General features: G+C 37.2%; 1 protein-coding gene across 22 annotated transcripts in view; it reads right to left on the bottom strand.

The window, feature by feature from the left end:
* SOX5 (SRY-box transcription factor 5) overlaps positions 1–20,766 on the bottom strand; it is a 952,888-nt gene that overhangs the window by 802,500 nt on the left and 129,622 nt on the right. For 20 of the 22 annotated variants that reach the window (XM_057701095.1, XM_057701087.1, XM_057701097.1 and 17 more), the window contains one exon: positions 12,823–12,904. The exons of the other annotated variants lie outside the window; for them this stretch is intronic. The gene's annotated coding sequence lies outside the window, so the exon portion shown is untranslated. The remainder of the gene's footprint in view (positions 1–12,822; positions 12,905–20,766) is intronic. 22 annotated transcript variants of the gene reach the window in all.

The raw sequence follows: 20,766 nt of genomic DNA, 5'->3' as shown, positions 1-20,766 counted from the left end.
AGTATTCAGTGTGGAAATTATATTTAAAAATGGCAAAAACCTTCTACTCTTTAAAAAATCATGGCACAATACTGTTTTCTATTGTAGCATAAGAGAAATTTTGTCCCTCATCTTCAAAGAAGAAAGAAGACCAAGCACAACATACACAACACAACAAATCCATCTTTCCCTAAGAATTTCAAATGAAAATAGCAAAGGAGGAAAGAAAGGGCTTTTATGAGTAATTTTACAGGCAATGGTTTCCATGCACCTACATGAAGGTAAGGATGGCACAATATTCTTAAAACATCCTGCACTGGGAAAACATAAAATTACAAATGGCTTCGTTAACGATACACAATAAATAGTATTTCAGAGCTGAGACCCTGACCACCATTAATTAACTAGGGGAAAGGTGACTGGAAGAAAAGGGAAGAGACAGCAGACTGCCTGAGTCTATTTCAGGCATTCTCTCAGTAGAGCCCTGAAATTCTTCAAAGTGTGTTTTATCACTTACAACAAGAGAAACCCTGTATTTCTCTATGGCAAATCATGCCCTTTCATACTAAGTGGCAACAAAGGGTAGAGACATCCCAAGAGAAGGCAAGCCTATCCTCACCTGAGAAAGAAAAAAAGAAGGTCATCAAGACCCTTACTGTAGATGAGAGAAGCCAAGATACAGGATAGAGAAGTGCCAGGTACACATCAGCTTCCCGCTCGCCTTCAGCAGAGTCTACTGATTTCAATCCCCTGTGCAGGGGCAGCCTCCCAAGCCTTATATGTGCAGGAACCCCGCTCCCACTGGCGCTGCCATGCCTGGCTGACATCTGTTGACTGTCCAGACCAAGCTGAAGAGGTGGCTACTACTGGGGAGAGATGTCAAGGTCCTTGTCATTTGAAGAGGTCTCCCAGGGCAGTTGTGGCTATTCCCGCCTCTCCTCTGCTCTCAAGCATCGGGTCACTACCTTATTAAGGCACTCACCAAGCTGTACGATTGGTATTTGTACAAGCGGTGGTATCCCCATCAGACTGTGAGAAAACGTGTAATTTGGGGGGGGGGGGCACGTCGGGAATAGTAAGTACCTGAAAAAGCTGATCAATGCTCATTAAGATGTAAGCAAAAGGGTGTCCCCTTGTTCACCCCTGAACAAGAAGTTAAAAATGAAGATGAAAACACAGTAGATGTGCATTATGGCAAACAACAAAAATAGTATTTTTATTTTTTTCACAACCATGATATTCTTATTGGCTTTCTACAGAAGTCTAAAGTATTATTTTCTCCAAATTATGACAAACTTTTTCACTAGATGGTGGGCTTCCAGAATCCAAAGACAATTTTCTCTTCCCTAAAATAAAGCCTGATGATCTCACAGATTCTTGATAAATGCCTGTTGATTAATGAGTATTCTACTAAGGCCAGCGAGATATGGATGGGATTCTCCCATTTTTTTTCCTGTACTCACTATACCTTTCTTTAAAGGAAACTTGTTTTAAATGATCAGGCCCTTTCTTCCTCAGCAAATAAAAGCTTTAACTAAAATGTACCACCACAGGGGTGGGGACTACAGGGATATTCACTCAGGCACAGAGGCTGCAGGGTGAGAACAGATAACACAGAATCGGATTTTTTTAAAAAAGAGCTACCATTTTGTCAGCAGTCTCAGGTTTTTGGAACCCAGAAGCCACAAACCACAAATCAGTATCTGGCATCAGCCTTCTACAAGGCTTAATCAAGGAAAATTTTAAGAGAAGAGCCATTTTAGAAATAAGAGTATTAATGGTGACTTAAAGGAAGTAGAAATAATTGGCAAAAAAAAAATTCTTTCCCTTTTGCTCTCTGATTTTCTGTGTGACTTCAGGTGTGTGAGCAAGTTTGCTGTGCCTTACTTTCCTTATCTATGAAGCTGGTAGAAAAACCACTGACCTCCACTAACTGTCAATAATTCTAATAGGATTAAGTTAAATATTTCTACATTTTGGGACCCTTAAAATTCCCAGAGGGTGGCCAGCATGGTGAAATAATACTATAGCATCCTCCTTATGGAAATAAACATCAGTAACATGTATATGGGATTGCTATCTCCCTCATGACCTACTCTGGGGTTCTGGAAAGAAGTAATTTGTGTTATTTTGTGGACAGGCTGGTAGCTTGTCACACTCCTGCTTCTAATCTATCAGAACTCTCAAGCCAAAAACCATTTTCAAACAGGGATTTCCTGGGTACCGCTAGCACTGACATCAAACCTTCAGTTCAAAGGTCACATCTTCTCTCCCACTCCCCTGCCGTCTGTGTCTGGCCTGCCCTCACTGAACGAAATGCCCTCTTTATCTCAAAGAAGTCCAGGCTGCTATGAGAAGGAGTCTGGGGAGGGAGGTTATTGGTTGCAAATGTTTGGAAGATTCTAGTAATTGCAGCCAGGGATCCATCCTCTCGTGTCATGTAAGTTGGAAAATGGGTCAGACATAATGCATTTGGTTAAGTGTCTAAACTGAAAAGGTGCTATTTTATTTTAAATGGCATAGTCTTTACAAAGGCTAAGGTTACTGGTGCAATGCTCTCTCATTTTAAAACGTATCAGGGACATGCCCTCTGAGGGTCAGGCTTTCATTTGCTGATGTTAATTCTCAGCTGCCTGCTCCTCGTCCTTCATTGTACCCTATGTCTTAGCTGGGCACGCTCCTGATTCCCTGCTATATCCAGACGGTCCATGTAAATAGTGTTTATGTTAAAGAAGTCATGTTCAGTGTGACTGGAGCACACAGAAACTGATGTTGTTGTCACTTTAGATTAAGCTCTTATTTTAGTAAAGGAGGCAATTGGAGCAGGCAGCTGAGTGGCCGAATGAAATATTCAGCTCATTTCATTTAGAGCTGCCCGGTTTCCATTGTTCATGCTGGCAAGTCTGGTTAACCCTGTTGGTGCCAGCACGCAGCAGCCCTGCTCACTCATGCATCCTCCAGCGGACGCTTACGTCGTCCATCAGCACACCTAGAAGTAATCAGGTGAACGACGCAGGCACAGTGGCCCCTGGATGCATCTTTGTGAACTCCTGTCCATTTGTGTGCCCAAAATGGACAGCAGCATTCAAAGGGGGCTGTATGTGTGCAGAGCATGCCTGAATCTGCAGGCAGACCTCTAAGATGGGTGAGCACAGAGATGCTTAGAAACCGGGTTTTGGTCAGTCAGCTAAACTGCTAAAATGTAATAATGTGTTTACTAAAGAAAGATGTTGGGCTTAACTCCTTGACACATGTTAAGTACTTTCCTGAGACAAGGAGCTGTTGGAAACACAGGTAGACACCATCCTCCCAAAGCAATGCACTAGCTACATATATTATTGTTTGAAACTTACTATTTGGAAGGACTTATGTATAGAGAGCCTTCACCATACTTTGATGCTTTCCTGGGAGTGCTAATTGTGTTCTGCCCATATTTTGGAATTTAAGGCACCTGTTCAGAGACTTTTCTACCCTTACATTATAATCCAATCCAACCAAAATTTGGCTCTCTCTCTCTCCTTCTCCCTCTCCCTATCTTTCTTTTCCGCTCCCCATTTCTTTCTCTTCCCCACTCCTTCTTCCTCTTCCATCCCAGCTTTCATTTGATAACTTAAACCAGAAAGGGTAATGGAGGGAAATGGTAAAGTAAATACTATTCTCATATACCAAATCCCTGGTTAAGTTTTTCACTGATTAAAAAATGCTTTGTAGAGTGAATGATTTCATCACTTCAAGATCCTGAGAAGGTAGAAATTCTTCTTAGCTACAACTTGTAGATATCACCTAATGTCCATATAAAGTATCAGTCATCATTGAACAAAAATAACTAATTGTTATTATGGAGACTCATTCAACTCCAACAACACAATGAGTGACAGACGCGTACTAGGCTCTGTGCTGGGCTAAAAGGAACCCTTAACTTCATGGTATCTAAATATTCAATAAGTATTCTATGGATCCAGATTTTGTGAGGAATGAGAGCTTATGCAATTTTAGAAAGAGAATACAAATTAAAATGTTTAATTTAACATAGACGTGAATATTTATTTAGGGTGGAAAAATCCCAACAAGTTGTTATTTTAAAATGCTGAGAAGTATCATAAACCTCACAACATCTGGGGAAAATAATATAATATATTAATTAGCTCCTTGACCACACCTCTCCAGTGCTTTTTCCCCTACAGTTGTTGGCTGCACACTCTTTTTAAACATCACTTTTTATAGCGAAAATGGAACGATAACCCATTCCTTTATCTGGTATGTTTACTCGTATTGTGTTTTTAACTATTCATAATCGGGATTCAGAAAACATGCAACTGCACAACACAAGATACTTGCTGCCTCTATTACTGCTACAAGTTTGTGCCCTAAAAACACAGATATTTGAGAAATTCTATTTATATCATATTCATCAAAAAAGAAAAATTACATGATGTGTTAATGACAGCATGAACTGCATTAGTCATTAAATTCCTAACAGGAGAGAACTTCTTTTGTGACTGGTCATTGACACAAACCATAGCCTTTGTTTATAACATTATACGTCTAATAATCAGAAAGGCTTTCCACAGAATAGCTCCTGGCTCTGTATGTTTCAAAACTAGCTGCATCAGGTGTCAAGCATTGTAGGGACGTGTCCACAGGACAACACGGCCTCTGGCTCTTCACCTGTGTGTCACAGGCTCTAGTAAACTGGCAAAGCGGGACGTCAGCAATAGCTTCACTACACATGGAAGTGTTTGCAAAGAACATAACTGTAGCCCACTTAATTTAAAATCACTGTATCCCCAGCCTGACTCCCTTTAGTAGACCCCACCACCGCCACCAAAACAAAGTCACGGCCTCTCCAATGGCATTGCAAAACAGAAAAGGAATGGAGGGAGCTTAAAGTGAAGACACGGGTCATAAATGATTACAGTTAAAATAGCTTAGATTACAAATTTCACAAAATACATTCATTTATTTTATTTTTTTAAGTGTACAATTTGATATTTTTTTCTTATTAGTAATGTATATACGGCAATCCCAATCTTCCAAGTCATCCCACCAAAATACATCATTATTTGAACACACTGCCTATAGCTTATCCAAACCTGGGAAACAACTCATAGGAGTAAAGGGTCCTGAAGCTTAGTTTTGCCTCTGGTAAAATAATTTACTTCTTTTCTGGTTGAACAAATGTTATTTAAATAATAAATATCAGATATTTGTCAATAATTGTGATTATAAATATCTATTAAAGGAATCTTATTTTAAGACACAGTGAGTCCAATTGGTAATTAACAGTAATTGAAGAATTCAGAAAAAAATGCAAAAGAATAGTGTTTGGAGCAAATTTTATTTTTGGAATTATAAAACTGTTAGTACCAGTTTTCTAAAAAAAAAACAAAGACCTTCTGCATCTAAAGTATAAACAAAATGTGGAATTAAACAAAATTTTTTAAATTGCCACATATTTAAGCAGCTAAAAACCAAAATAATTGTTGAGAAGAACATGCTGAGTTAGCCACTAGCAGGAAGACTGTGGAAATACACATTTGGAACCTTGTTTTCCAAAGAGTCTATGGAAATAAATAAGAAGAAAGTAATTCCAGAATTTAATTTTGATGGAAATTTCTCCTGTGCTGACTCTCAGGAACATAGAAACTGCAATCTAATAACACATTACCTCTAAAAAATTTACACATAGCTTATGCGTGTTACATAAACAGGTACAGCATATTTCTCCATTAAACCGAATATTAAATCAAAATATTCTAGGTACTCATAACGTAAGAAAAGTTTTCTATACTTTTTAATATAAGGCTTTCATATTGAGTTCATTCATTTGCATTATCTTTGAATATGCATTAGAAAGATACTACTCCTATGCACTCATATTGACTAAAAGGTAAAACATAAACTTGGAGTCCAGCTGTCAGTTCTTCAATCCAATCCATAACGCAGCATATTCGTGAAAGTAACTACACTTACCAAAGTTTTTACAGACTCCTCAAACTATTCATTAAGAATTGAAGGGAAAATTGGTCTTTGATTTAGGAATCAAATTCCGGTTGAAACTTTCAGGTGGATGTCCCAGTCTCTAAAGTGGGCGAAATGATCTGCTTATTAGCTTTTTAAATTTTCATGTCTTTTTTTTTTTTTCCAGTTTCTCAACTAGGACTTTTTCATGTCTTTCTATTTTGTTTCTTTTCTTCCTTTCTCCTCCTTCACTTTCTTGAAACCATAGGAACTGGGTGGCCCTGCCATAAGAATTCTTAGCAAAAGAAATGTGAATTATAAAAAAATATTTCAAGACATGAAGTTTTTGAGGGAGGGTAAAAGAATTAAGACTTTTTAGAAAGTTGCTGAGCAACAGCAAAGCTAAAACCAAAGCACAAACCCTCAAAGGTTAGAAGAAGCAGGCGTTAATGAACAGAACCAATTATAGTCAACTCAAAGTCAACAAGAGTGAACATTCCAAATCATTCCAATACATATACCAACAGACCAAATTTGTACCTGCCAAGTCGAGTTTCCTGTTTCACTTCTCTGGTCTCTTAATCTAAATAGACAAAATGCTTCATTGTAATAGTGTTGCTACCCCGGATATATCCTAAATTCCATAGGCTGTAAAGAAGAAAATGGCCCATATCACATGCATAACACACACACACACACACACACACACACACACACACGTGCGTGCATGCATGCATTTTGATGAGTGTTCTGCACGTTGTAGATTGCCAAAGGTTCAAACAAAGCATGCAACAGAAATGAAACTTATTATCAAACGAAATATTTTAACAAAGCCTAACAGAAAAACGACATAAACGTCATTGTCTAAACCAGGAGTATGGTCTGTGATCCAAATCCAGCTCACTACTTATGAAATAAGAATGGTTTAATGAATGAATATTTATCAGCAATTTTATGATAGGGAACATTAACACTAAACTACCATTAAGTGAAATGTCTCCCCTCCCAAAAAAAGAATTCAATTTTTCTCATTACTAGACTGCTACTATTAAAAATTTACTCAATTATTATTATTATACTTTGAACTATGTCAATAAAAACTTTGTGAAAATTGTTTTCCTCTCTTAAAGTACAATAATTACATAATATCCTAAATTTTACCTGCTAGCCTACAAAGCCTAAAATATTTATTATCTGGTCCTTATAAGAAAAAGTTTGCTGACACCTGGTCTAAAACAATCTAGTCTACGAATTTGTTTTAGCCTCATATATTTCTAGCTTTTATAATATAGGTATGTATGCATGCATTTAGAGTGTATAGTATGACCACTCTCATGAAAGACTTACAACTACATCCTAATGCTTCCTGAATAACTACCAGGAAAAAAAACCACAATAACTACCCCTGAAAAATAGATTCCTATGGAGAGCTCACAATAACAGATCACATTTATCTCATCTCATAGTAAGATGAAAAGGAGGTACTGATCTTACCCAATAATTTAGTTTAAAAAAATTAACATTATAATATTTGATGCTAGTGGAAGTATAAACAAGAAAATCCATTTCTACACGAGCTATAAAAGTGTCAAATGGCACAGTCTATCTGGAAAGAAATTTGGTAACAGATAACAAAATGCATTAAAATTAAATTTATACACTTTGATATAGTGAATCAACTTTTGTAAATCCAAAAATATGAAAACATACATACACAAAAAGGTGTTCAATAAACTGTTACCTGCAATGGTAACCTGCCCCTACCATTTTTTTTCTGTTAACAGCCCTACTATGCATCAAGTGATAAAAGGGAGAAATCTTGGCACCATCCTTTCCCTCACACCAATAGAGCCAATAATTCCACCTCTTTAGCCTTCCACATCTTTTTCTATTTCATCTCTATAGCTACTATCTTGGTTTAAGAACTTGCTATTCCTCTTCTGGATTCTTACAATATCATCTTGGGACTAGATCTGAAAAGTGAGGCCTAAGCTTATACAATTGGGGCCCCTTTAAAGAAAAAGAAGGTAAAATTTTGAATACAAAATGCGTGTCACCAATGCCATCCAACATTGAGAAGCATAACAGAGAGGGGTAGTAATATAGAAAGAGAAAGCACTCATAACCAGCTAAAGTTAAAAACTCATACTCTTGGCAAATTTTATAAAAACATATGACCACAAGAACACATTTTAGAGTCCCCACCAAAATATTGCTAGAGGGCCATGAAAGTCGAGCGTTTTTTATTTAAACTTTATTTCAGCTTCTTGGTATATCTGACTCCTTACCAAACTCTTCGTTCCTGAGGTTTGCAGTTTCTAAGCCACCCATCCAATCATATTGCCGATAATCAATTTTTCTAAAATCAAATTCTAAACATATTCCTTCCCTACTTGAAAACCTTTCCTGCCAATAGGATAATTGGCACAAATCCTTCCACGATATCACCTCCACCTACTTCTCCAACCTCATTTTCAGTGGTTCCAGACATGCTGCCTTATTTACAGTTTCTTATGATGTTATTTCAGTCATTCCATACCTTAGCAGATGTTCTTTCCTCTAACTGACATGTATTTTCTTCTCTTTTCTGGCTAACAGATTTCTTCTCATATTTCTGTCGCAACTTACCTGTTAAAGTCTTCCCAGACCTGACGACAGAGCTGACAGCAAGTTCTTTGGCCCACTCTCCTCCTGTATTGTACTTACTACCTATTAAAAGGACTCCTCCGTGGTCTGTTTCCCCTGGTAAATTAAATCTCCTTCAAGGCAGAAACCTTGTCCTAGCCATCTTTATTTCCCAGTGTCTGCATCAAGTGTGCAGTAATCCTCAGCTGAATAAATGAATGGAAAAGGAAGAGAAGTAAATATACCAAAAGGTGATTGTTACTGCTTTTGGTTATTGGTATTGCTAGTAATATTTTACCCTTATTTTAAAATATTTTTGCTATGTGGCTATATTTGTTTTATCCTGGGAAATCTAATTTATAATAAGATATTTTTTTGAGGCTTACACTAATTTTCATTAGATCTGCTATCTAATTCTCTTAAAACTCTGCACACCTGTGTCAGACTTATTTACATGTACAACAGTCTACTTGAAATCATGTTTAGATTCCTGTATACAATTAGCTAAATAAATACCATTAGTGCAGCTTCATTAAAGTGTATTTTTCTTAAATATTTCTCAGTACACATATTTCTCAGTAAGTGAGCATCTATTAGAGTTTGGCAAGAAAAATCTTATAATGGACTTATTTCCATAGGTATGTATTTCAAGCACTAACTGAAAGGAATAATAAAAATGTTTTGCCATCTGGAATAAAACAGTGCTAAATACTACACGACTCAAATTATTACGTTCAAAGGCATGAAGCCACGTTTCCGAATCACTATTACAATTCCTATCTTCCACATAGGATGTACCAAAGAATTGTTTTTCTAAGGGAAATATCCAAAATCATTGATAAATCTCCTAAATAAAATCCTCATTGAAGCTGAACATATTTTATCCTTTTTTAGTAAAGCTATCATTATCATTACCCAGTAAATGCCTGCAGGAACTTTATAGCAAACATTTTATTTTTTTTCTTTTGTATTATTTAAATATGTTGTTTTATTACACATTGTTTAAATATGCTCTACATGGAGCAGACCACATACACACAGTATATTTAGATATGAATGCAGGTCAAGAGTACCAAAAATGCAAACCACAGGTCATAGGAATAACATCACCAAACTCACATTGACACCACTTTAGCAGTTTCAGAGCCAGTTGAATTCTTCATAATCTACACCTCTAGCTCAAGTATAAATTCATTTTCTAGCCTGTGGTATGATGAGATTGACCCTCTCCACAAACATGTTCTTGCTCCTCCTTTGTGTTAAGGTGTGTTATTCTGAGTTCACGTAATAGTATGACCTATGTCTAAGTGTGAGTTCCTTTACTGGGTGGATCCATACCCCAGCCAGTCTGATTTGGTTGTTGAAAGGAATGACAGAATTCTCCTCATTGCACAGGGCTGCGTGCAAGAGTCGCCTGAGATGAAGTGCTGTACAGCAGAGAGAATGCAACTTTAAAGTCACACTGTCATGGTGTGGAATCCCCACAGCTGGTATTTCAGGGTCAGTGTGACATTCAAGTTATTGAACCTCCTGGACCCCTGGTTGAATTGCTTCCCATCCCCAAATTCACATGCTGAAGTCCTAACTTCCGGTATCTCAGAGTAGGACATTTAAAAACAGGGTCACTGCAGATACCATTAATGTTGAGATGAGGTCATTCCTGCGGGCCCTAATCCTATATAACTGGTGTTCTTACAAAAAAGGGAAACTTGAGCACACTGCAGACACTCACGGAGGAAAGATGATGTGAAGAGACCTGGAGAAGATGCCATCCACAAGCTAAGGTGAGGGGCCCGGAGCACATCCTTCCCTCCCAGCCCTCAGAAAGAGCCAACCCTACCAATGCTTCGATTCTGCACTTCTATCCTCCAGAACTATGAGACAACACATTTCTATTGTTTCAGCCACCCCATTTATGGTACTTTGTTACAGCAGCCCTAGCAAACTAATACACTTGATTTCCTTGAATGTCAAATCCTTAATATATAAAGGATGCAGCACCATTTTAGAGGTTAAAAATCACATTGTACATACTCAAAAGAGGGCAGGCAATATTTTTATCATATAGGGTGTAATATTTGAAGTATTTTATTTCATTTCCTTGAATCCTGCTTCTTTCCCCATTCAGTTAGTCAAGTTGCTATACTCTGCACTCAGCTTTCATATGAAAATTGTTGGCAGAGCAGGGAAGCATGGGGGATGGAGGAGTATCAATTATTGGTTTTCGAGTTTCAAAAGCCTAAGACCCTCTGGGAAATTAGAATGAGTCTCATGCACTGAAAACAGATTTAGAGGAGACCCTCCTATCTATTCACTAAGCTAGGTGCAGATTTAGATATATCTGAGTGGAGAATGAGGTAGTCGCGGCACATACAAACATTAGTGAATCTAGGAACAAGCTGGGGGTGGGGTGGCTGGACCTTTATCCCTCCCCTTACCACTCTAACTCTTCCTAGTGGGGCTGAAATAACCAGATGTTATACTGGAAGATTCAACTGAAGCACCTTCACTGAACAGGCATGAACTTCCAAAGGAAAGGCCTAGATCAAAATCCAGATTTAAAAAAAAAAAAAATCACAAGAACTGGTTGGATGACTCTAAAACCCAACAAGGGAATGTAAGGATCAAAAGAATAGAGGTGAGAAGAAGCATTATGAAGAGCTTCTTGGACTGAGGTGCTGCCCTATGGCAAGCCCTACCTTACCCCAAGCAAGAGGGATGGAAGGGACTATCTTCTATCTCAACTCTTTAGAGAGGCTTCAAAGGAACAGTTTAGACAGCCTGAATGTGTCCCCTGGAGTTTGGGAAACCCAGCGGATTGCACACTGGCTCCCACCTTGGAAATCTGGAAGACAGGAGGGCAGGCTAGGAGCAGCTCTGGAATCTGAGAAGGACCCGCACCCCATCTTGCCCTTGAAGGTTCATGAGATGCATGTTTTCATGAAGCAGGTATGGGCCAGGGATAAGACAGCCAGCCTGAAGCTCAAGATGACCTGGAAGTACTATCTGGAAGTACTCTTGATACACCAAATATGAGTTTATGTGGGACGGACTAACTGAAAAGCAGGAGCTGAGGTGGAAGTGGACAGCTGAAGGACAAGCCCTGTCCAAATCAGAGCTGAAGACATATGGGTCCAGCAGGGAAGCCACCAAAGTCCTCCCCAAATGGCCAAGTGACTGTCAGTTTTAAACATCTGCCAGGCCCAGAAAGCTGGAGCCAGCTTAATGCAGTTCGAGTTCACAAAAGAAACATCCCTAAGCCACTCATTTGCTTTTCTTTCCCATGTTCCAACCCCTAAGGATTTAGTAATAGCAGCCAACAAATGGGGGAGGAGGTGACAGAGAAAGAAAACAACACACTCTCTCCCACTGCAATAGCCTAATCCAAAACTGGGCCTCAGATAGGGGAGGAGAGATGATTTGATATTAAATTAACTTTCAAGCTATGATTATGGTCTGAGATTGGACATTCTAATTTCTGAATGTAGACTATGTGTGTGATTTAATGTGGGCAGAATTTTTTTTTTTTAAATCTAAGAGTAATCCTATTAGGTATACACCCTGAGACCTAAATTTTGTCCAGAGGCAAAAGAATCCCCACCCACCCCCTTTCCCAATTCATTTTAAAGAAACAACAGGGGGAAAAAATGAATTGCGTTTTGATGATTTCCTAAGTTATACTTGTTCAAAGTACTGTTACAGAAAGACATTCCAAGTATGTTCGTGGGAAATAAAGGCAGGTGAAAAGGATTTTCTTTCTTGGATGGAATCTGGACCTTCGAAAGGACTAAGTGGTATGTCCAGGACCTGACAAGCTTTGCCGAGGACCTCCTCCAAAAGCATGACACAGGAGCAACAGCACAAAGACCACGTGCTTCAGAGTGGCATGCAAGGAGGAATGAGCTTTATGCCACCCCAGAGAGTTTCTTCTGGTTCAGCAACAGCACACCCTCAGGTGCCCAGGAAGTACCTGGAAGAAGCCAAGAGAAGGAGAGAAGAGGAGAAGATCCTCAAAGGAAGACTGAGTAATGGCTCACAAGTACTGACAAAGGATGAGAGGACAAATGTGACTAATGGAGAGATAACAGCCTAGGAGCAGTTATGTCACCCCTCGCCCGCATAACCTTACCTAGAATTAGGATGCAACCTCAAATTGCTTCCACGTGGTTAAATGGAGGATTAAAATATAATTGAGATTTAACTAGAAAAGAATAAAACAAGTTACATTTCTTGCACTCTCAGTGTGCAGACACATACCTGCCACCTGCGGGGAAGCTTGTCCAAGACTTCTGGGGATCCTCTTGAAGTCTGTCTTTACACCGTGAACTGATTAAAAAGCCTAGAAGAGAATTAGAGCTATATTACTTAGGGGAAGGTTCGTGGTGTGAGGAGATGGTCTCTCAAGTCTTAGCTGTTTGGGGAAATGCCAGTGGACTGTGACAAGCTAAGCATGACAGAACATACAACATCCTCTACTACAGAACTCTTAAATTCCATCTAAAAAGTTACAGAACCATCCGCAGAAGGAAAGAAAATAGAATGAGTCAGCTTGTTTGGCTTGTTTCTGAAAATCAAATGCTCCAAATCCCAGAAGAACACACAGAAAAGAAGAGGCACGGTAGGGTACTTAAGGTTCCTATCCTAAAAACTTAGAATTTTTAAAAGCATCAAACCTGTTTCCAACGAGAGAAGAAAAATAACTCCAAGTAAGGGAATAGATTGTGACAGGAGTGCTACTTTAGAGAGACTATTCAAGGAAAAAGCCTCTCTGCTAAGGTGACACTCGAACAGAGACCAGGATAAAGTAAGTAAGCCAAACGGAGGAGCTTTTCAAGCCAGAGGAAAAGCAAGCACAAAGGCCCTGTGGTGAGAGCCTGCTGAGTACCTGCAGGAACAGCAAAAAGGCCACTGTGGCTGCAGCGAGATATGTCAGGGTGAGACAAGTAGGACACGAATAAGGTTAGAAAGGGCCAAGGAAAGGCTCTGACTTTTAATCTAGAAGCCATTAGGAGGTTGTCTTTAGCTTTAATCCAATACTTTAGTTTGACATCATTGTAAATTCACATTCGTTTGTCAAATAATACAGAGAAATCCCCTCTTTTATCCCGTTTTCCCCCAAGGGTAACATCTAGCAAAGCTATAGCAGAATATCAAAACCAAGATATTGACATTCAGAGAGTTAAGATACAGAACATTTCCATCACCATAATTAGTCCCTCAGATTGCCTTTGTATAGCTCTCCCATCCCACCTCCTTCTTAAACCCTGGAAACCACTAATGTACAATTTCTATAGTTCTGTCATTTCAAGAATATCATACAAATGAAATCATACACTCAACACAATTTTCTGGAGATTCATCCAGGTTGGTGTGTGTATCAATAGTTTGTATTGGTTTGTATCAATAGTACGTGTATCAATTGCTGACTAGTGTTCTATGGTCTGGATCCTTTAACCATTCTCCAATTGAAGGGCACTGCATTATTTCTGATGTGGGGTTATTATAAGTAAAGCTGCTATAAACATTTGTACACAGGTTTTTGCGTGAGCATAAGTTCTCCTTTCTCTGAGATGAATGCCCAGGAGATCAGTTACTGGATTTTATGGTGGTTGTATGTTAAGTTTTCTTTAAAAACCTGTCAAACTGTTTTGCAAAACAGTTGTACCATTTTACATCCCCCCATCAGCAATGCATGAGTGAGCCAGTTTCTGCAATCCTCGCCAGCATTCGTTGTTGTCACTATTTCTTATTTTAGCCATCCTGCTTTTCTCTAATGATTAATGATGTCAAACATCTTTTCATGTGCTTAGATGCTATCTGTATATGTCCTTTGCCGTGAAACGCTTCTTCATGTCTTTTGTCTATTTTCTGATTGGATTATTTCACTTTTTAATGAAGAGTTTTGAAAGATAATATTCTTAATATTAAACTGTAACAGAAATCCAAATATATAGTTTGCAAATATTTTCTCCCAGTCTGTAGCTTGTCTTTTCATCTTCTTAACAGGGTCTTTCATAGAACAAAAGTTTTAATTTTGCTCAAGTCCAATTTACCAATTTTTCACTTTATAAATCATGATTTTGGTAGTCTAACAATGCTTTGCCTAGCCCTGGATCCTGAAGATTTTCCATTTTTTTAATAAAAATGTTATCTTTAAATTTTACATTTAAGTTCTTGATATACTTTGAGTTAATTTTTGTATACATAGTAAGAATTAGGTCAAGGTTCATTTTTTGCTTATGGATGTTCAGCTACTCCCATACCATTTGTTGAGAAGGCTATGCTTACTCCATTGAATTGGTTTTGCACCTGTGTCAAAATTCAATTTAGGGCTTCCCTGGTGGTGCACTGGTTAAGAATCCACCTACCAACGCAGGGGACAAGGGTTCGAGCCCTGGTCTGGGAAGATCCCATGTGCCGTGGAACAACTAAGCCTGTGTGCCACAACTGCTGAGCCTGCACTCTAGAGCCCGCGAGCCACAACTACTGAGCCCACATGCCACAACTACTGAAGCCCGCGTGCCTAAAGCCCATGCACCTCAACAAAAGAAGCCACCCCAATGGAGAGCAGCCCCTGCTCGCCACACCTAGAGAAAGTCCATGCCCAGCAATCAAGACCCAATATAGTCAAAAATAAATAATTAAATAAATAAATTTTAAAAAATCAACTTATATTTGCGTGGGCCAACTTCTGGGTTCTCTGTTCTATTCCACTGATACATACATGCATCCCTCTGCCAAGATCACATAGTCTTGATTACTGTAGCTATATGAAACTGGATAGGCTAATTCTTCCACTTTATTCTTCTACCTAAAAATTCTTACAACTATTCTGATTCATTTGCCTTTCCAAAAAATTTTCTGAATAATGTGGTCTATACCTACTAAAAAAATCTTGCTGGAATTTTCATAGAAATTGTGTTAAACCTGTATATCAGTTTGGAGAGAACTGATATGTTATGATGGGTCTTCCAATCCATTAACATGGTATATCTATTTATTTAGATTTTCCATCAGTACTGTGTGGCTTTCAGCATACAAGTCCTACACGTTTTGTTAGATTTAAACCTAAGTATTTACATTTTTGAGTAATTATAAATCATATTGTATTTTTAATTTTGGTGTCCAGTTGTCCATTGTAGTTATATAGGAATACAGTTGATTTTTGTATGTTTATCCTATATCCTACTACTTTGCTGTACTCCCCTATTAGTTTTGGAAGGTTTTTTTTTTTAAGTTCCCTGGGATTTTCTACATAAACAATCATGTCACCTGCAGATAGGGACAATTTTATTTCTTCCATTCTGATCTCTATGCTTTTAATTTCCTTCTGTCTTTTAGTACTGGCTGGAAATTCTAGCACTATATTAAATAAAATTGGTGAGTGCAAACAATCTTGACTTGTTCCTGATATGAGGAGAAATAATTCAGTCTTTCATCATTAAGAGTAATGTTAGTTATAGAATTTATGCTGTTTTTTCAGATGGTCTATATCAAGTTGAGGAACTTCCCTGTTCTTATTTTTCTGAGAATTTTTTTTATCATAAATGGGTGTTGAATTTTGTCAAGTGCTTTTTCTGCATGAATTGATAGGGTCATGTGATGTTTCTTCTTTAGCCTGTTAAAATGATGAATTGCATGACAGTTTTGCAAGTACTGAACCAACCTTGATCCCTGGAATAAACCCCACTCGGTCATGGTATGTATGTCATTTTATATATTGCTGAACTCTATTTGCTAATATTTTGTTAAGGATCTCTGTGTCTATGTTCATGAGGGATATTTATCTCTAGTTTTCTTTTCTGTACTATCTTTATCAGGTTTTGGTATCTGGGTACCACCACTTTCATCAAATGAATGGTTTTCTGGAAAGGATTTTGTAGAACTGATGTTACTTCTTTAAATGTTAGAATTCTCTAGTGAAACCATCTGGGAGTGTATTACTTTTAAATGTTAAAATTACTTGTTCAATTTCCTTAATAGTTATAGAGCTATTCAAATTATCTATTTAATATTGAGTGAGTTGTAGTAGTTTGTGTAATTTGAGGAGTTTGTCCATTTCATCTAAGTTGTCAAATTTATATGTGTAAAATTGTTTCTAGTATACCCATAATATTCCCTTGATGTCTGCACAGTGATACACTTTTTTTCAATCTTCACATTGGTTTTTTGTGCCTTATCTGTTTTTTTCTTTGTCAGTCTTGCCAGAGGTTTGTCAACTTTATCAATCTTTTCAAATAACCAGACTTTTTTCATTGATTATTTTTCTGTTTTCAATTATATTAACTTTTGTTCTTAACATTAACATACCCTTCCTTTGGGTATATTCAGCTCTTCTTTTTCTTCTTTTCTTGAAGTGTGCAGTTAGATTATTGATGAGAGATTTTTTCTAATGTATGTATTTAATGATACAAACATGCCTCTCAGCACTTCTTTATACAAGTTTTGACATTACATTTTTATTTTCATTCCATTCAATGTATTTTTTATGTTCCTTGAGATTTCCTTTGTGACCAATGGATTATTTATAATGTATGTTACTGAATTTCCAAGTGTGCAGAGATTTACATGTTATCTTTCTATTATTGACTTCTAATTTGATTCCATGGTAGTCAAAGAATATATTCTTTATGATTTTCTTTTAAATTTATTGAGACTTGTTTTCTGACCAAGGATATGGTCTATCATGTTATATGTTCCATAGTCACATTAAAAGAATGTATGTTCTGTTGCAGTGGGGTGGAGTGTTCTGTGAGTACCAGTTAGAGTCTGCTGGTTATTGATGTGGAGTTTTCTATATTCTTGCTGATTTTCTGTCTAGTTTTCTATCAATTGGTGAGGTGGGGGTGTTGAAATCTTCAATTATATTTATAAATTTGTCTATTTCTTTTTTAAAACGTAATTTTCTGAAACAGTAATTTAGTACACACACATTTAGGACTGCCATGTCTTTTTAATGGAGTGACTCTTTTATCATTACATAATATCCCTTTCTGTCACTAGTAATTTTCTTTGCTCCAAAGTCTACTGTATCTGATATTAATATAGCAACTCCTGCTTACTTTCTATTAATGTTTGCATGATACATTTTTATCCATTCTTTACTTTCAACCTGACAATATCATTATATTTGAAGAGACTTTATAAAGATACAGCATTGTAGTTGGTGCTATCTTTTAATACACTCTAACAATGTCTTTTAATTGCTGTATTTAGACTATTTACATTTAATGTAATTATCAATATGTTAGTCCTGAAGCCAGTTATTTTATTTTTTGTTTTCTGTTTCTTCTTTTTCATTTCTCTGTTTTCTTTTTCTTTCCTTCCTTCAAAATTTTTCCTAATTCAATTTTGAATTATCTATAACATTTTTGAGTGTCTCTTTGTATAGCTTTTTTAGTGGCTGCCTTAGGTATGACATCAAATTACATAATTTATCACAGTCTGATGGTGTCATCATATTACCTGCTTCAGTGAAAGGTGTCATGAATCATGTCCTACTGAATATTTCTGTAAAGATGTGAGATTTGGTAAATCAAAAATCTAAACATCAGAATAAATGTAGCTATGTGATATATTGTCCTTTTTATTCCCCAAACACTCCTGTTTTCCCCCACCTAGAACTACATACACATTCATACCCCCACTAAAAAGAATTGGGATTAATCAAGGGAAAAAATACCTGACTCTGATTTAAAACACCAAGATTTCTGTCATTTGATATACACTTTTTTGTACAGACAATTTTAAAGATAATGTTTAAGAGAATATATTTTCTAACACATTAAAGTGAACACAAATCTGAAAAATTTTTCAAGTCTGGACAAAATTTTCCTCTTATTTCATTTATCAAGGATGTGGACCATCATCCATTTCATAATCTGTTACAATTTTAAGTAGGCTTAACAATTACCTACTGTTCACCTTTTATAGAAAATTCATTTCAGAGAGAGGAAATTAACCTGAACATGGCCAGGAGTGAGTCACTGACAGAGGTGAGTCTAGAACTGAGGTCTGATGACACTGAACTACACAATCAGGAATGAAAATATTGATTTTTTTTTTTTTTGTATATCAACAGTCTGCTTGGGAATGCAGTTATGCTTCATTTCCTTAAGGAAAGCAAAATAAGAACATGGCAGATGGAATATCATCACTCATCTAAAATGGAATTTAACCAAGACTCTGGGATTTAAATGTACCCACATGCCAAAAGTAGCAACTGATAGCAAATAAATGACCCAACCATGGATATTACCGCAGGCACTGGTCCACAAGAAGTTCCCAACATGAAACTGTAAGAGCTAGCATGTCCTTCTCCATTGTGTACCAGTGAGTTTCTTCCCATCTAACCAGGCTATCACAGAGGGGCAAATTTGAAGGACAATGACATATTTTTTCATATTATGAGTTTTTATTCACTTTAAATGCAAAAACACTTGAATATGTATAAAAGGGACAATCCTCAATTCCCAAAATATTTTTTATACTCCCTGATTCATTTTATGAAAGATCAAACCTCTAGTTTGCAGCTCTTAGTGACAGAGTTCCTCTTTTAGTCATGAAATCTCCTATGATCCAAACTTTGGAAAAAATTCTTGCTCTACATCTCCCATTTATATTCACAGTCAGATACTATAATTAAATAATAGAGTTTTGTTTACTTGGGCTCAAATCCATTAAATATTTTTTTCTTATTTGTACTCATCTCTTTTCTCTGAAATGTCTCCCAGTATTATTATCCTTGAGCACACAAATACACAGATCTGTGACTCTATAATGAGGTCTTCCTATTTTTTTAGAATAGATTTTTGCTCTGATTAAATGTCTAAATTGCCTCCACTTAGATGCTATCTAAATATGAACAAATTCCTGATCCTACTGAGAAAAAAAAAAGTCATCCTTTAACAGCTGACCTCCTAGCCAAGCACATGTATTATGTTTACTCCAGGGAAAAATTTGGTTCACAGGGTGACTTGGGTTCCTTGATCTGATGCCAGCAGGGGATGAATGTGCTAATGGTCTGCACCAAAGTGAGAATTCAAATGCCCTTCCATTCAAGCCCAGTGGACTGACCAAATGATACAGCACCGTTCAGCATCATGTACAGAGCCAGCCATCTGCCTTCCTCTCAACCAGTCGTGCCACATGTGCTGAGCAGCAGGACAAGAAGAAGTGAAGGTGCTAATAAATAGTCCAACAGGGAAGTATCCGAATCAGAAAGAAAAACTAACTATACAGCTGCCACTGTATCCAACTCTTTAACCACATAGAACTTCCACATGCCTAGACTTTTTTTTCACGAGAGGAGAGGAAGCTTGCAGAATTTGTATTCACACATCCAATGTTGTGCTCTCACCGCATGCCTATGAAACTCCCTTGTCAACAGCGCTTTTACCCTTGCCTTTTTCTCTTTTTCAGGATTCCTACTCCAAATTCCCAGCACTCTTAGAGCCATGATCTCAGAGGCATTTCTATAGCTGATGCAAATTATATTTCTTTGTTTACCTCCTGGAGATGGGGTGGGAAAGGGAAAGAAGTGTAAAAGCTCCAAAGTGGCAGCTAAAACCAAACCAGCTAAAGAAAGCTCACAACATTTTTCACTAGTTTGCCATGCAAATGCCCCCTGCTAATTTAGAAAAGCCTTTCTGATTTTTAACATGAAAAAGTTAAATAGGTAAACCCCTATGCTGATGTTCACGGACTGAAGGTGAAGTTACACTTTTACCAGTGAAAAATCAGTAGGTGAACAGACCAAACACCTTCCATATAGATAGACTATGAACTGTTAATAGAAAGAAACCTATAAATACATTTTTCATTGTTAGTAGGCCACATTTCTATATAAGAGGACTTGTTTTCCTTTCTAGCCACAGTACATCAAGGATCAAATGTACACTATAAAATAACTGACATCTAGCTTAGATAAGACGGCACATAATATTTTAATACTTTTTCTTTAAATTTTTTATTTTATTTTATTTTAATACTTTTTACAACACAAAGCCATTATTCCTGATTAGAAGCCAAATCCTGAGAATATACTAAATTCTAAATTCTGAAAACAAAGAGTAATCCCAAATTATCCTCTCGATAATATTAAAGACTGAATTGATGAAGACATACAAACTACATACCAACATGTGGATCAGGCTGGTAAACTTTGTTTCATCCTACAGCTCTTAGCCCAAACTGAAAGTG

The sequence above is a fragment of the Hippopotamus amphibius genome, chromosome 12 (assembly GCF_030028045.1).
Source record: "Hippopotamus amphibius kiboko isolate mHipAmp2 chromosome 12, mHipAmp2.hap2, whole genome shotgun sequence".
NCBI classification, from domain to species: Eukaryota; Metazoa; Chordata; class Mammalia; order Artiodactyla; family Hippopotamidae; genus Hippopotamus; species Hippopotamus amphibius.
Note: the sequence above shows the minus strand (reverse complement) of the source record. Positions and strands in the feature narration are given on the sequence as shown.